Source organism: Zingiber officinale, chromosome 1A, assembly GCF_018446385.1.
Source record: "Zingiber officinale cultivar Zhangliang chromosome 1A, Zo_v1.1, whole genome shotgun sequence".
Classification (NCBI taxonomy): Eukaryota; Viridiplantae; Streptophyta; class Magnoliopsida; order Zingiberales; family Zingiberaceae; genus Zingiber; species Zingiber officinale.
The window spans coordinates 70,572,504-70,591,423 of NC_055987.1; positions in this window are offsets into that span (position 1 = coordinate 70,572,504).

The following is an 18,920-nucleotide window of genomic DNA, read 5'->3' on the forward strand; positions in this document are numbered from 1 at the left end:
CCTGAATGTTAATACTCGACTAGGAATGATTAAGAGTAGTGTTCCCTATATCATCTCACTATCGGTTCAACTAACCGATTGATATAGGTGAGAATCGTCTACTCAAGGACATTATTATACTTAGTTTATTTGGCACCAATACAAGTAAGTATAATAACCAAAATCAAAATGTCTTTATTTATATAGAATATGATACAATAAATCCAAAATACAATCATCAAATGATTGACTCTAGGGCTCTAGCTAACATGCCATGCAGAACTCCAAGAAGGGATTTTTGCCGATGTCACATGGCGTGAGTCTTTCGAACACTCAAGGTCCCTCTTCTAGAGAGGAGAGAGACCACATGGAACAGATCCCTTATGCCTCAGCCATAGGATCGATCATGTACGCCATGCTATGTACTCGATCTGATGTCTCGTATGCTTTGAGCATGACGAGCAGATACCAGTCAGATCCAGGTGAAAGTCACTGGATAGCGGTCAAGAATATTCTTAAGTACTTAAGAAGGACTAAAGAATATTTCTTGATATATGGAAGCGATGATGAGCTAGCTGTAAAGGGTTACAGTGATGCTAGCTTCCAGACCGACCAGGATGACTATAGATCGCAGTCGGGTTCGTATTTTGCATTAATGGTGGTGCTGTCAGCTGGAAGAGTTCGAAGCAGGACACAGTAGTTGATTCTACAACAGAAGCCGAGTACATTGCTGCATCAGAGGCAGCAAAGGAGGCAGTTTGGATACGCAAGTTCATCACTGAACTTGGGGTGGTTCCTAGCATTGCTGACCCCATTGAGCTCTATTGTGACAACAATGGAGCTATAGCACAGGCGAAGGAACCTCACTCAACCAGCGGACCAAACACATACTACGGCGCTTCCATCTAATTCGAGAGATCATCGAAAGAGGAGATGTGAAGATTTGCAGAGTACCTACAGAGGCTAACGTCGCAGATCCCTTAACCAAGGCTTTGGCACAGAGGAAGCATGATGGTCACACTAGGTCATTGGGGCTCCTCCTCATTAATGGCACTAGTGCTAGTGGGAGATTGTTAGCTAGAGCCCTAGAGCCAATCATTTGATGATTGTATTTTGGACTTGTTGTATCATATTCTATATAAATAAAGGCATTTGGTTTTTGGTTATTATACTTACTTGTATTAGTGCCAAATAAACTAAGTATAATAATGTCCTTGAGTAGACGGTTCTCACCTATATTAATCGGTTAGTTGAACCGATAGTGAGATGATATAGGGAACACTACTCTTAATCATACCTAGTCGAGTATTAACATTCAGGGACAATGTTAATGCAATAAGACTAGCATGTAGGTCAACTTGATGACTTGATCTCACAAGTCATGGATATAGAGATATCAAGTTGACACATGGGTATACATTAGAGAATGTATACTGAATGACCCGCCATGAGAAAGTATCATGGATCGTTATATGAGTGTCGTAAACTTTCTCATGTGGCTATTAGTATGACTACTAGTCCTTAGACCTGAAGTCACCATGGTTCCCTACATAAGGAGTTATGTACTTTAGTTTCACAAACGCCACCCGAATCGGTGGACTATAAAGGCGCATCGGGTATGTAACAATTTATGCGGAGGGATGTGAGTGATGTAGATGTGATCTATCCCTCCCATATGACGGGAGCGACATCGGTATTCTTGATAGAGTTAGACCACGAAGTGCATGGCCATGCCCAAATGAGTCAACAAGAGATGTTGAGCTCATTTGATCGAGTGAGTCTACTTGGAGTTCAAGATTTAGATTGATTAGAGGATGACATGGTCTATGCCTCACATTGATCAATCTAGATGTCTAGGATAGAAGGACAATGTCACATATTGTGAGGAGTCACAATTAGTAGTCACAAGGTGATGTTGGATCTCGACATTCTTGTAACTTGGGTAGCAATGATGTATTGCTAGATGCCGCTCATTGCTTATGTTTCTAAAGGAGTTTAGAAACATTGCCAACGTTACAAGAACCTATTGGGTCACACACAAAGAACTAGTGGATGGAGATTAGGTTCATATGATGAACCAATTGGATTAGGTTCATATGATGCACCAAAGATTGGATTTGGATTAATTCAAATTAGACTTATTGAGTTAAACTCAATTAGATTCAATTGTTAAATAAGTCTAATTTAAATTTGATTCATTGAGTCAATTTATATTAATGAATTGAGATTCATTAGATTGAAATTGACTTGAATCAAAGGTTGGATTTAACTCAACAAGGAAGAAAAAATTGATTAATTTTGACTTGACCAAATGGGAAGTTAAAACATCAAGTTTGACTTGATGTATTGCCACTTCATGGAGGATGACTCATCCTATATGGAAGCCACATCATCTCCAAGTTGTCAAGGAGGTTACAAATCCCATTTTCATTTAATGTGGCCGGCCACATTAAATGGAATGGGAGTTACATGTGTGGCCGGCCACATTTTGTGATGGGGTTTTCATTTTCCATGGCAATTAAGTGTGGTAATTGCATCTCCTTCTTCCTAGCCTCTTCCTCCTTGCTGTTGTTGCCGTGAGCTTTCATGGAAGGAAAAGGTGTGTGAGTTGTGTTCCAAGAGAATAAGGGAAAGTGAAGGTCACAAAGGAGGATACTACTAGTGAGTGTATAAGATTCCTTTTCTTTCTCTCTTTTCTCCCCTTTCAAATCCTACCCGAGAGCCCTAGAAAGTTCTAGTACACTTGGGGTGCTCTCTTCTCCATCCTTGAGTGTTAGAGAACACTTCTTATTCGTGTGGATATCACTAGAGAGTTGTCTACGTTGACAACATCGAGATCCGATGTACCTTGGACTTGCGGGATTGCGAGGGGCACGCATCGAAGGTATAAAATATTTTTCCTTTGTAGATCTACTATAGATCAAAGTTTGAAACTCGTACTTGTATTTCCGAAATTATTCTTCGCACGGATCCAATGGCTAGGGGGTTTCGGGGTTTCCGCGACGCGAAAAAACGGTTTTCGCGGCCCGAAAAACTCAACAAAATCTACATAAGTTATTAATTTCATTAAATATTAATTTTCAAAATTGGCTTCCAAGACTGCATGGCGAGGTACATGACCTTCTTGGATATGGGAGCAACCACCACCGCCTAGACAAATCCTTTTAAGAAAAGCTAATATTTAATTTCCTTAAATAACTCTAGGTTAACCAAAAAGAACAATCGAATCACAAATTCGAAAAAGAAGAAAACACAAACTCGAAAAATAAATTAGAAAAACTAGATCTAATTGTCTCTTGTATTTAGAATTCTTACAAATAAAATAACTAGTATAATGCGGAAGAAAATTACTAGTTATACCTTCTCTTTGTAAACTAATGACCTCGAGATCTTCTGCCGTATTCCTCACCTCGCCTTGGACGTCGTGTGGGCGACGATCCTCCAAGATGAACACCACCCAAAAGAGCTTCTCCTCCTTGTAATATTCGGCCACCACCACCACAATAGAAAAGAGAGCGAAGGGAGAAGAGAGGGAGAGTGGGGCTGACCACCAAGAGAGTCTCCAAGCCAAAGAATAAGAGTTGTGTCTCATGAAGCCCCCTCACCCCTTCTTTTATATTACTTGCCCAAGGCAAATAAGGAAAAACTTTTTACAAAAAATAAATTCATCAGAGTTTTTTCTTTTCCCTTTTAATTTTTCCTTTTCTTTCCTCTTCATTAAATCAATCACCAAATCAATGGTTGTAATCAATCCTATTTGGTTTAGGATTGAGTTTGGTCGACCCTTTGCTTGGGCACCAAGCAAGGTGGCCGGCCACCATATTTAGCAAAGAAAAAAAATAATTTTTAATAAAATTTTACAAGAAGAAAAAACTCTTATAAAATTTTACAAGCTCTCTTTCCTAGAGTTAAAAAAGGAAAATTTTAAAAAATTAAAACCATGTTTTAAAATTTAAAACTTCTCTTATAAAATTTCCTTTTTTAACATGATGATAGAAAATTTTAATTTTAAAACTTATCTTCCTCCTTTTTTTTTAAACCATGAGGATGGTTAAAACAGGAAAATTTTAAAACTTTTAAAACTCTCTATTAAAGATGTGGCCAAATTCAAATAAGGAATGTTTTTAAAATTAAAATCTCTCTTTTAAAACTTATAGTTTTTTACAAAAGAGAAGATTTTAAAAATTCAAAAACAACCCTCTTTGTTTGAATATTGTGGCCGACCCCTACTAGCTTGGTCACCAAGCAATAGGGTCGGCCCTTTAAGAGGAGATGTGGCCGGCCATTGCTTGGTCACCAAGCAATGGACCAACCCCCTTCTTGGACACCAAGATGGGCCTTTATTTGGATGGACTTAAGGCTATAATAAGGGTACGACAGGGACCTAGAGGAGAAATTGATTTTGACCTTCCGATGAGCTTGAGTATCCCGTGTTCGCCCTGAACATACAACTCAAGTTCATCGATAATAACTCATTCCACTAGAGAGTTATTATCGCACTACCGCACCAATCCAAAATTATATTATGGGCTCCTTCTTATTATGAGTGTGTTAGTTTCCCTGTGTTTAAGATTACGAATGTCCACTAATTAAGTAAGTTGCTGATAACTCACTTAATTAATATCTAGCTCCAAGAGTAGTACCACTCAACTTCATTGTCATGTCGGACTAAGTCCACCTGCAGTATTTAACATGACAATCCTTATGAGCTTCTCTTGGGGACATTCTCAACCTTGATAACTAGGACATAGATTCCTTCTATAATCAACAACACACACTATAAGTAATATCATTTCCCAACTTATCGGACATATTGATTTATAGAGATAAACCTCACCCTTTGATAAGTCAAAGAAATAAATATTAAATATATGTGCTTGTTATTATATTAGGATTAAGAGGACACACTTCCATAATAATTAAGGTCTAGTTCTTTTACTAAGTCAGTACAAAAAAAACTTACCTAAATGGTTCTACTCAATACACTTAAAGTATATCAGTGTAATTTATTAGTTAAGATAAACTAATACTTAATTATACTACGACTATTCTGATTGTTTGTTCCTTTCCATCTTAGTTGTGAGCAACTGTTTATAATTTATAGAGAACCGACAACATGATCTTCTGAGTGTGACACCACACTCCATGTTATCTACTATATAAATTAATTGAACAATTACATTTAACAAATAAATGCATATATTGACCAATGTGATTCTTTTATTTCAAAAATAAATATTTACAAAAGCTAGGATTTTAGTATACACTCCAACAATCTCCCACTTATACTAAAAGACTAAGCTGGCATATCTATTGTCATACATCTGATCCCCATCCCCTCCACATGCCAATCAAAAGCTTTCGCCGGACGAGCCTTAGTGAAAGGATCTGCCAGGTTATTTGTTGATGTAATCTTGGCGATGACAACTTCTCCTCGCTTGACAATGTCTCGTATCAGGTGGTACTTGCTCTCTATATGTTTACTTGCTTTATGGGCTCGTGGTTCCTTCGAGTTTGCAACTGCACCGCTATTATCACAATAAATTGTGATGATCTTGGGCAAACTAGGAATCACATCTAAGTCCATTAGAAAATTCCTGAGCCATACAGCTTTTTTGGCTGCCTCAGAGGCTGCCACATACTCAACTTCTATGGTTGAGTCCGAGACGCATTTCTGCTTAACACTCCTTCATGCAATGGCTCCACCTCCTAGAGTAAACACATAGTCTGACGTAGACTTACTATTATCCCTATCTGATTGGAAGTCCGAATCCGTGTAACCCACAAGGAGCAAATTGTCTGCTTGATAGACTAGCATATAATCTTTAGTCATTCTCAGGTATTTAATATATGCTTTACAGCAGTTCAATATACTTGTCCAGAGTTACTCTGATATCTAGTAACCATGCCCACAGCAAAACAGATATCAGGTCTCGTATACAGCATTGCATACATAAGGCTTCCTACAGCCGAAGCATAAGGAACTGCCTTCATGTCCTCTATCTCCTTTGATGTCTTCGGAGACATCTTTTTAGATAAGGCTACTTCATGCCTAAAAGATAAGAAACCTTTTTTGGAGTTTTGCATGCTAAAACGAGCAAGGATTGTATCTATATATAAAGCTTGGGATAGGCACAACATTCTTTTTTTGCGATCCCTTATAACTTTGATCCCAAGAATATGTGTGCATTCTCCTAAGTCCTTCATATCAAATTGTTTAGACAACCATACCCTTACGTCCGATAATACCTTGACATTGTTGTCAATTAACAAAATATCATCTACGTATAGTACAAGAAATACCACCACGTTTCCATTACACTTCTTGTATACACAAGACTCATCCGGGCACTGAATAAATCCATATGATTGGATTACATCATTAAACCGGATGTTCCAAGATCTTGAAGCTTGCTTCAGTCCATAAATGGACCGATTGAGCTTGCATACTGGATGTTCTTTGCCTTTTTCAATAAATCTCTCTGGTTGCTTTATATGGATATTTTCTTCAAGACTTCCATTAAGGAATGCTGTCTTGACATCCATTTGCCAGATCTCATAATCCATATGAACGACAATGGATAAGAGTATCCGGATAGATTTAAGCATGACTACCGGCGAAAAAGTCTCCTCATAGTCGAATCCCTCTTTTTGAGTATACCCTTTCGCAACAAGTCTTGCTTTGAAGGTTTCTACCTTCCCATCTGTCCCTCTTTTCCTTTTGTAGATCCACTTGCATCCAATGGCTTTTACACCATCAAGTGATTCTATAAGCTCCCAGACCTTATTAGAATACATAGATTATATTTCAAAATTCATTGCCTTTTGCCAAGATACTACATCTATATCTTGGAGTGCTTCATCATATGTTTGAGGATCAGGTTCATGTTTACCTGGGATCAAGTCCGAAGACTCTCCCAAAAATATGAATCTCTCAGGTTGCCTCACAACCCTCCCACTACGACAAAACACTGTCTCTAGCTGTGTATCATGTGTGACTTGTGTTGCAGTTTCTTGTGGTACTTCATCTTGTACTGTTGGTACTAAAGTAGACGTGTCCTCTCTAATTTCTTCTAGAACTATTTCACTCATGGGCTTATGGTTCATTACATAATCTTCTTCTAAAAATCGAGTATTGGTGCTAACAATGATTTTCTGATTTTTAGGATTATAAAACAAACCACCTTTCGTTCCCTTAGGATATCCCACAAACAGACAAACTTCTGTACATGATTCCAACTTATCAGTATCTCCCTTCAGCACATGTGCTGGACTACCCCATATCCGGATATGATTCAGACTAGGCTTACGCCCATTCTATAATTCCATGAGAGTAGAAGGAACTGTTTTAGAAGGTACCATATTTAGAATGTACACTACTGTTTCTAAAGTATATCCCCAAAACGAATTTGGTAATTTTGAATAACTCATCATCGATCTAACCATTTCCATAAGAGTCTTATTCCTTCGTTCTTCTACACCATTCTGCTGGGGTGTACCAGGTGCAGACAATTGGGATTGAATCCCGACTTCTGATAAGTAATTCCTAAACTCTCCAAAGAGGTATTCGCCACCACAGTCAGATCGTAGTGTCTTGATACTTTTACCAAGACGTTTCTCCACATCAGCCCTATATTTTTTGAACTTGTCAAAGCATTCAGACTTGCGGTGCATCAGGTAAATATATCCGTATCTAGAATAATTGTCTATAAAGGAGATGAAGTATTCATAACCACCTCGTGCCTGGATAGACATAGGACCACACAAATCAGAATGAACCAGTTCTAACGTATCTTTGGCTCTATACCCCTTGGCCTTAAAAGGTCTCTTGGTCATTTTACCTTCCAAGCAAGATTCACATGTTGAAAAATTTTCCAACTCTAATGAACCTAAGAGTCCATCAGCTACAAGCCTTTGAATCCTTCTTAAGTTAATATGTCCAAGCCTTAGATGCCAAAGATACGTTTGGTTCATTTCCGAAAGTTCTTTTCTCTTATTAGAGTTAGAAGATGTGTTATTAATTTCCATATTTTGCTTTGTGGGAGAAATTGGATTTAAAGTGTATAAATTGCCAACCAATGCACCAGAACAGATAATCACCTTATTTCTCTTTATAACGGCATTGTTACTAAAGGAAACTGAATATCCATCCAAATACAATTTAGAAACTGAAATTAAATTCTTTCTAAAACTGGATACATAAAGACAATTTCTTAAAACCAAATTTCTATTCCTATCAAAAGATAAGTAGACGTCTCCCACTGCAACAGCCGCCACCTTAGTAGCATTGCCCATGTAGATGGTTATCTCTCCATCAAATAGTTGTCGGGTTTCCTGGAACCCCTGCAAAGAATTGCAGACATGATCAGTGACTCCCGTATCTACACACCATGTGCTGGTAGATAACACCGCTAAACATGTTTCAACTACTAGAGTAAGGGATATACCTTTATTGTTCTGATTCCTACGAGGACAGTTTGCTTTCCAATCTCCTGACTGCATACAGATGAAGCACTTGCCCTTCGGCTTCTTCATTCCAGCCTTCTGTCCTGTACCTTGAGGTTTATTCACCTTCTTTGCTGAAAAGACCTGTTTCTTCTTCTTCTTGCCTTTCGACTTAGAAATAGAACCATTTTCAGCATAGTGAATCTGAGAACTTTGACGAAAAATACCTTCTACTGCCTGTAGTTCTATCAAAAGTTCCGCCAACGTATACTCTCTTTTGTTCATGTTATAGTTCAGGCGGAACTGCTCAAAACTTCTGGGCAGCGTTTGGAGAATTATATCGACCTGGGTTTCCACATTGATTTCTCCTCCAAGGACTTGCATTTCATTTAGATAAGCCATAATTTTGAAGATATGGTCCCTTACGGGTGTCCCCTCAGATATGGTGGCTATCATTAGCTCTCTCATGGCCTCTTGCCTTGCAGTCCGACTCTGGTGCCCAAAGAGTTCTTTGAGATTGTTTATTATATCATAAGTTGTTGGTAAATCTTGATGCTGATGTTGCAATAGATTTGACATTGATGTGAAAATGTAACACCGCGCCATCTCATCAGCTTTTACCCATTTCTTATGATACTCGATCTCCTCTGGGATAGAGTCACCGTCAAGTGCATCAGGGCATGCCTCAATCAGTACAAATTTATAGTTTTCAGCAATAAGAACAATGTCCAGGTTTCTTTTCCAATCAATATAGTTGGGACCAGTAAATTTGTTCTCTTTCAATATAATGTCTAATGGGTTGAAAGTCATCCTAAGAATCACAAAAATAAACTTTGGTCAAGACTCTAAATTTAGAAAAATATTGATTCCTCGAACAATACTATTTTAAATTAACCAACACCTCAAATCACCGTGAATATTGCATATCACGTTAGTGTGGACATATACAAATTCAACATTTGTAAGAGGAGGGTGTGACCCATTAATTTTATTATCTTGTCATCTTAATTTTATGACAAATAAAATTAATAGTTGGGTTCACTTTGGTCACACAATACAATAGCAGTGACTCTATTGTGGAGGATACTATTGAATGCGTCTAAGTGTATACCATTACTTGATACTAAGTCCATTAAATAGGATTGTGCCTCTTCAGTTGAAGAAGATCACACGCTCCTAAATAATTTCCTATAACCATCCATTAAGGAAATTTGATCTAGTGATTCGCAACAAACTCATCCATTGTGGAGGGAGGCACTCAGAGCCAACACGCAAGCTTCTTGCATCACTTATAAACCAGTAATGGAGACCATGGGATTTATTAAAATCCCTCTCCCACTTAGTTATTATAAATGAGGAATTTTAAACTATCCAAGCATACATCAAATGCATACACACACATCACAGTAAATAAAAGCAATAAATATGAAAATTATTTTCCAACTATTATGGTCTTTTTCTGTTACTGTCCTCCATGTGCTCCAACCCTTAGCTACTGCCATCTTTAGCCACCGTCATCAGGTCGAGTCGTCGCATCCATCTTGCTTCTTATTCCGCTGCGCCTCTAGTGCTCCAAAAGTACCACGCCTTGCAAGAATCCAATCCGCGACAAAAATAAAATTTTACATATATCGATCCTATATTCCACGAGGGAATGTACATATATTCTAGATCGAACAAAAAATAAAATTCTAAAAATAATACAGCTCCTGCTGTATTTTATACATACAATCATGCACACAAATAATGCCCTTGACATATCCAAGGGTCCAATCACACACAATATCAATAAGTCATAATAGTTGGAGCCTGCAACCAAAGAATTAGCACATCCTACTATTATCCTGCCTAAATTATGTATGACATGTGCATAACCTATTTGAATTCTAAACACACAGAGGTAAACCTTAGCTCTGATACCAATTGTTGGTTAATCCTAGGAAAACGTACCGGTTCCACTGTACAAAAATTTTTGTACAAGTATGAAACCTTTCCTTAAATAACCTATTTGTTCTTTAGAAGTTAAATTAGGAATCACAGACGAAACTTAACATCATTGATTCCAAATTTAACTTATCTGTTCTTGATGGTTTAGATTTGAATCGCAAGCGGAACTTAACACTATTGATTCAAATCTACCTAAGTTATTAATTTCATTAAATATTAATTTCCAAATTTGGCTTCCAGGACTGCATGGCGAGACACATGACCTTTTTGGATATGGGAGCAACCACCACCGCCTAGACAAAGCCTTTTAAGGAAAGCTAATATTTAATTTCCTTAAATAACTCTAGGTTAACCAAAAAGAATAATCGAATCAAAAATTCGAAAAAAAAGAAAACACAAAATCGAAAAATAAATTCGAAAAACTAGATCTAATTGTCTCTTGTATTTAGAATTCTTACAAAGAAAATAACTAGTATGATGCGGAAGAAAATTACTAGTTATACATTCTCTTTGTAAACTAATGACCTCGAGATCTTCTGCCATATTCCTCACATCGCCTTGGACGTCGTGTGGGCGACGATCCTCAAAGATGAACACCACCCAAAAGAGCTTCTCCTCCTTGTAATATTCGGCCACCACCACCACAATAGAAAAGAGAGCAAAGGGAGAAGAGAGGGAGAGAGGGGCCGACCACCAAGAGAGTCTCCAAGCCAAAGAAAAAGAGTTGTGTCTCATGAAGCCCCATCACCCCTTCTTTTATATTACTTGCCCAAGGCAAATAAAGAAAAACTTTTTACAAAAAATAAAATCATCCAAGAATTTTTCCTTTTCCCTTTTAATTTTTCCTTTTCTTTCCTCTTGATTGAATCAATCACCAAATCAATGGTTGTAATCAATCCTATTTGGTTTAGGATTGAGTTTGGCAGGCCCCTTGCTTGGGCACCAAGCAAGGTGGCAGACCACCATATTTAGGAAAGAAAAAAAAATAATTTTTAATAAAATTTTACAAGAAGAAAAAACTCTTATAAAATTTTACAAACTCTCTTTCCTAGAGTTAAAAAAGGAAAGTTTTAAAAAATTAAAACTATGTTTTAAAATTTAAAACTTCTCTTATAAAATTTCCTTTTTTAACATGATGATAGAAAATTTAATTTTAAAACTTATCTCCCTCCATTTTTTTCTTAAACCATGAGGATGGTTAAAAAAGGAAAGTTTTAAAACTTTTAAAACTCTCTATTAAACATGTGGCCAAATTCAAATAAGGAAAGTTTTTAAAATTAAAATCTCTCTTTTAAAACTTATAGTTTTTTACAAAAGAGAAGATTTTAAAAATTCAAAAACAACCCTCCTTGTTTGAATATTGTGTTCGACCCCTACTATCATGGTCACCAAGCAATAGGGTCGGACCTTTAAGAGGAGATGTGACCGGCCATTGCTTGGTCACCAAGCAATGGACCGGCCCCCTTCTTGGACACCAAGATGGGTCTTTCTTTGATTGGACTTAAGGCTATAATGAGGCTACGACAGGGACCTAGAGGAGAAATTGGTTTTGGCCTTCCGATGAGCTTGAGTATCCCGTATTCGCCCCGAACATACAACTTAAGTTCAATTAATAACTCATTCCACTAAAGAGTTATTATCACACTACCGCACCAATCCCAAATTACATTATGAGCTCCTTCTTATTATGAGTGTGTTAGTCTCCCTGTGTTTAAGATTACGAATGCCCAATAATTAAGTAAGTTGCTGACAACTCACTTAATTAATGTCTAGCTCCAAGAGTAGTACCACTCAATTTCATTGTCATGTCGGACTAAGTCCACCTGCAGGGTTTAACATGGCAATCCTTATGAGCTCCTCTTGGGGACATTCTCAACCTAGATAACTAGGACACAGATTCCTTCTATAATCAACAACACACACTATAAGTAATATCATTTCCCAACTTATCGGGCATATTGATTTATCGAGCTAAACCTCATCTTTTGATAAGTCAAAGAAATAAATATTAAATATATGTGCTTGTTATTATATTAGGATTAAGAACACACACTTCCATAATAACTAAGGTCTAGTTCTTTTACTAAGTCAGTATAAAAAGAATTTACCTAAATGGTCATACTCAATACACTTAAAGTGTATCAGTGTAATTTATTAGTTAAGATAAACTAATACTTAATTACACTATGACTATTCTGATGGTTTGTTCCTTTTCATCTTAGTCGTGAGCAACTGTTTATAATTTATAGAGAACCGACAACATGATCTTCTGAGTATGGCACCACACTCCATGTTATCTACTATATAAATTAATTGAACAATTACATTTAACAAATAAATACAGATATTGACCAATATGATTCTTTTATTTCAAAAATGAATGTTTACAAAAGCTAGGTTTTTAATATACACTCTAACACTCTTATCCTTCATCCTTAACCTTTTACCTTAGAGTGTCTCCAACACCAAAGAGTAAATTCTTCAAGAAGCAAATCGTCCTCTCCAAAATAAATCTAATATCCTATATCCTCCAAAGAACCTGAAAGTGTTCTCTAAGCTCCAGTGACTAGAAAGCCCAAATCTTATCAATTTCCAATCAATATCCCTGGCAAAACCTAAAGGAAGATTTATTGGTATGCAAAATTAGAAAATAAGGTTTATTTATGGCCTTAAATCACACATGAGTTTATTAGGCCTAAGCACACAATTAATAGTCACATTAGAATTGTTGCACTAGGCAGTTAACAACAGGTCAAATAACATACTAATTTATTTTTAATTAATGTGATAAGTTGTTTTAGTATCAATTATCTATACATGAATCTTATTCTCTTCAAAACCTTTATGCAAGATATTATTATGATACCTTAATTTAGTCTCAATACGATGAATTAAGAAATAAAGAGAGTTTGTGAGCTTAGACAAGTGAACTAAAGTTAACTTGTGTACAAGAATTTTTGGTTAATAGTTGAGTTTAAAAATTATTTTCTCATCTGAATCGAGTGTGTCAATTGGTACCAAGAGAGGTGAAATATTAAATAGGGTTCATAAAATTTAGATGACTGACTTGAGCTTAAGCATTCGGGTCTATGGTTGCACCTGAAAATAGTTATCTGATTTTGTAATAATTATATTAGAAATAATATCAAAACATCTTTAATCACTTTTAATTATATTAATTAAACTTTTATGATTTTTTTTTAAATTTAATTAATTCAACTTATTTAACTCTATAATTAATTAGTGGTTAAATTAATGCTTATACAAATGATAGGGGTTAGACACTTTCTTTGTTATGTATTAAGATTTGAATCAATTTTCAACCTTTCATTGGGGCCTGGGTTATGGCATTACTTCTCATTTATTCGAGGGAAAAGGAAACAAAGCTGAGGTATGAAGTAGGAATTAAGTGGGTCAACTACTCTAAACCTATGATGAAATATAAAAAAGAACTCTACTTATGAGATCATTAGGAAGTAGTTCAGAATAAATTGATATTAAGCTTTGCAATGTTATTAAAAATAGAGCCGTCTACAAACAAATGTCTATGAGAACCTATGAAAAGATATCTACCATCAGAAATGACAATTAGATATCTTTGTTCCAATATTTTTTGACTATGAACATATTTTCTTAGAATCTAAAGTTTAACATCTTAAATCAGCTAAGACAAGTTAGTGGCAAATCTTAAAAAAAAAGGCGATGAAGTTGACCTGTAAGGCTCTGTAGTGATTGTTCAAGCTCCTAGCAAGCCATTACTGCCTCCATTGTATGAACACGGACATGGTGATTGTTGTTGTAGTTGTTCTTTGAAGGAACGGAGTAACAAGACATATTGTATCTAAGTAAAATATAAAAAGCATGATATAATTGCAGAATATTCTTGTGTTCGTTCGAGCTAGCCCTTTTGCCTGTCTTTTTCAGTAAGGCAAAGAATATAGAGCGAAATCTGAAGAAAAAATTTAGTCACATCTATCTAACATCTTAGATAGATAAGTCGAGCGAAATCTGAAGAAAAAATTTAGTCACATCTATCTAACATCTTAGATACATAAGTCGATTTGTGCATAAACAAAATATGATTAACAAGAAAATGAAAAGTATGAGCGTTTACTAGCAAGGGAGCTTCGTTGCTGTGAGGGAGGGCAGGGCACAGATGAGCTATAGTACATCTTTGGATAATATAGAGTGGCAAACACAAATAAGTCACATGGGTGAGTTCAACACAGGCAAGTCTTAGCCTGCTAGAAGATAAGTAATGTAATCTTAATAAACCAGGAAAATTACCTTTTTTGTGGCAAAAGGTGAAACACTCGCCCCCAGCGCCCCCGCCGTACCCGACCCAAGGCCATCACGAGGGAGGTAAATCGCAGCATCCGAGCGAGTATGTGACGGACAAGGTGTAATACGGGTGATCCTGTCCGAACCAGGGGTCAACGAACGCTGGGGATGTGGCGCTCCCTGCTGGATCCTCGAGTACTCCGGTGAACCTGCAGCAAAATCGAGCCAGGGGGGGTGTCCCGGCGACGGCCCTCCGACGCTCAAGTCAGGCGAGAAATAGATGAAGAAGGTGGCTGCAAGATGAAGACTCGCGTACCTCCGGTTGAAGAAGTGGAGGCCTTATATAGACTTCTGAGGAGGTTGATCCACATACACCGAGGCACACCCACGTGTCCTAAGCCCATACCCAGTATGGGCTTGTCAGAGGAGCTTGCCTGACTCCTTACTGCTACAGTACGAGCACGTCTTTGATGGGACAGTGAGCCCATGTCCTAAGATCCTGCATATCATCTGCTGTCAGAAGATGTTTCTATCCTTGCCTTTTCTTACTCCCCGTCGAGCGTCCGATCGGTCGGCGGTTTCCTCGCGTCCTGCCGGTCGAATGTGCTGATCCGCGCGGGAGCTTCCTGGTCATGTGCTCTGGACTGTTCGCAGTGTTGATGTTTTATTCCTTCGGCCGAGCAGGCCATCCGCTCGGCCTTACCTACTATTCATCATGAGCGTCAGAACCCCGACTCCGGCGGGGTGTATTGCTTCTGCTCGGAAGCTTCAGCCGGTCGTCGCCCTCATTATCCGCTCGGCCAAGCTTATGGTTGGCCTTTTGCCTTTGGCCTCCTCGCGGCGTTGACTCTGCTAAATGGGTTCCCCCATTCTTACTGCCGGATCACTTGCCTCCCCTTCAAGTCTAGTTGAAGGAGGCAGTGAGTACGACTGACTGGACAATGTGTCCGAGCGGGCGGTCATCGCCTTACCGTCGCCTATGATATACCTAGAGCCGTTCGGCCCTTAATTAAGCCGCTCGGCTCTTCGCTTTGGATGTCTTGGCGTTCAGCGTGGATGTTTGCTTGTCTAAATCCTCTCGAAAATCGCGCAAATCCTTTCCATTAAGTCGAAGCATGCGTGGTATGGGTGCATTAATTGCGCCTAATGACAGAGCGCCACGTGGCTCTTCTCGCGTGGCGGTGATGATCCGTACGATGGGACGCGATTACTTTGAAATGGACGGTTAGATGATGACCTCGTCTCTCGTGACTTGCATCCGACGGACGAGGTCGACCAGCCTCGTTCGCATAAAGCTTTCGTCTCCGCCCTTACGCTGCATTCTCTGTTTCATCGCGCATCCTCCGTCGAAGGTGCCCGCGGCTGCCTCCTTCCGGTTGTCCTTGTTCTCGCCTCTTGGTGGTTTTCGGCTTTCTGGTGATCTTCTCCGTTCATCTTCCCTCAGTAAGCTTCTCCCTTTCTTTCGTTCGGCCTTTCCCTTTCGCGTGGAACTCCTTTCGTTCCCTTGCTTGCGAACTCTTATCTGTTCTCCGTTTCCAAGTTTCTTTCGGCTTCCTTCTTTCTTTTTCTTGGTACTTCAGTCATGGCGAGCACTTCCATACCCGCTGTTGATGTTCATGGTCCCTGGTATATGACCATGGAGAGTCAGTTTGATGAAGAGGGCGCTCAGCGTCTTGTTCGGACGTACGGGATCCCGGACAACCATGAAATAATTGTAGCCGACCCGACCGACCGGCCCCATAACCCGCCGATCGGTACCATTTGCTTTTTTCTGGACCAATTCCAGGGCGGCCTTAGATTTCCTACCCATCCCTTTATTTTGGAGGTTTGTAATTATTTCCGCATCCCGCTCGGCCAACTTGTGCCGAACTCCTTTAGGCTGCTGAGCGGGGTGGTTGTCCTCTTTAAGCTGCACAGTATCCCACTTGACCCAAAAATATTCCACTTCTTCTTCTACCCCAAACAATCCGAGTTGGGCACTTTCATTTTCCAAAGTAGAATAGGCTTTAAATTTTTTGATAATATGCCGACCTCCAACAAGCACTGGAAGGAATTTTTCTTCTATATCCGACTTCCCGAGCGGCCAGCATTTCGAACCAAATGGCAGACCGCCGTGCCGACCCAGCCGGAGCTCGGCAAATTCATGGTTGTCCGGTCAGCGGTACAAAATCGACCAGTTGCTTCTCAAGGGGGTGTTGTACATTTTCGGATTATCTCCCGTTCGGGCCAATCTCCCCTACCGCATGGGTAAAGACTCTTTACTCCCTTCGCCTTTTTTATCTAACTGATTTTAATTTCTTCCATTGCAGCTGAAGTCATGTGGCGCTCCAAAGCTACCGCTCATCCAAGTCAAGGCCGGAAATTGCTGCTACTAAAAAGAGCTCACGAGCGGGTCTCATCCTCACCGCCCCAGATGCGGAGAGGGGGCGCACCGCCTCAAATGTTGCCCCATCCGCTTCAACGGAGGTTGAGGCGGATCCTGTTTCCTCTGCCCCAGCCGAGCTGGGAGTCCCCCAGGTCGGGGATCCACCACTGGAAGTTCGGCGAAAACGTCGAAGAGACTCCAGTCTTCCGCCGACCCAAGAGGGGGAACCACAGGCGCCGATCGGGGTAGCTTCGCCAGACCGCACGCCGCCGCAGATCGGGACCCCAGTGGCTTCGCCCACCGCACAGCCCTCTGGCTCTCCTCCACGAACTCGTCGTCGCTTACGACGGTTGGGCGAAACCTCTACCATAGGGGAGTCCTCGGGCCAGGCGACTGCGGCTGAGGAAGCGCCGGCCGGCCACCCGACCATCAAGACTACCCTTCGATTCCCATCGGAGGAATATTTACTGTCCGCCGATCGGCCATCAAGCCCCGTTCATGAAATAACCCTGACGGGTCCGCTCGCCAAGCTTTTCGAGGACGCGCAGATTCAGGTGGCCCTCATGACGCCCAAGCAGATCGGCGATAACAACATGCAGCAGGCCACTCAGGTAAATTCATTTTTCTTCCTGTGCCCTGCTACTGTTGGGTTGCTGATTTTATTATTTCCCTTACAGCGTTGGGCTGAGCAAATCGCCACTAGCCATTGGCTAGCCGAGCTGGAGGATCTCCTGGAAAAACTCCAAGTGTCGGGGGGTCCATCGGCCGAGCGGGAGAAACAAACCCTCGAGGCCGAACAGAAGAAGGCCGCCGACCTGGCTACAGAGGTGGCTCGGCTAGAGGGCCAAGTCAAGAAGCGCGAAGCGGATGCCAAACGCGCTACTGCCCGGAAGAAGCGAGCGATAGCTGATCTGGACAAGATGAAAGTAGATGTCCGTGCGCTAGATCAGTGATCCAAGGATCTGGAGGTCCAGCTGAACGCCGAGCGGGAAGACCGTTCGGCAGAACGCACAAAGGCTGAAATGGACCAAAGCTCCAAGATTCCTAATCGCCTCCGGGCGGTACTCAAAAAATATAAGGAGGGAGAGCCGAGCCGCCTAGCAACAGCGCGCCAAGAATACCTCCGCTCGGAACGGTTCGGCGCAAAATTCGGCGGCAACGTCTCATCAACTTTCGCCGAGGCGGTCAAGGTCACCATGGCGTACTTGAAGAAGGGTGGCCACCTTCCTGCGGGAATGCACATTCCCGCCTCCGACCTGGCGGCCATGATTGACGATATCCCGGACGCCTTTTTTAATTTTGAGGACCCGGAGTGAGGCGAGTTCTTCCAAGTACTTCCTGTATTTCATCCGCTCGGCGGATGTAAAATTTTTGTACTTGCCGTCCGGCATTATTGTAATCCTTTGCTTCTATTTTTGTTTGTCCTTCATTGCCCTCTTCTATCTGTTTGGTGCTCATTTGTAGAGTCAGTTAAGCTATACGTGTTTCCCACTAGACAACCGATCAGGTTAATCAATCGACTCGTTTTCCTCGAAATTGTTTAGCGCTTGACTATACTGTTTGCATTCAATGAATGCGAAGTATTGGCAAACCGACGGCCGATCGGACTTAAACAATTTAGTATTTGCGAACGCTCGTCGGCACGGATATTTATAGCCGGTCGGCGCGACTCTCGATTTTTAACGACGGAGCTCGTCGGCACGGATATTTATAGCCGGTCGGCGCGGCTCTCGATTTTTAACGATGGAGCTCGTCGACACGGATATTTATAGCGCGGCTCTCGAATTTTAACGACGGAGCTCGTCGACGGATATTTATAGCCTGGCCGGATATTTATAGCCGGCCTCGATTTTAACGACGGAACTCGACGGATATTTATAGCCTGGCCGGCCTCGATTTTTAA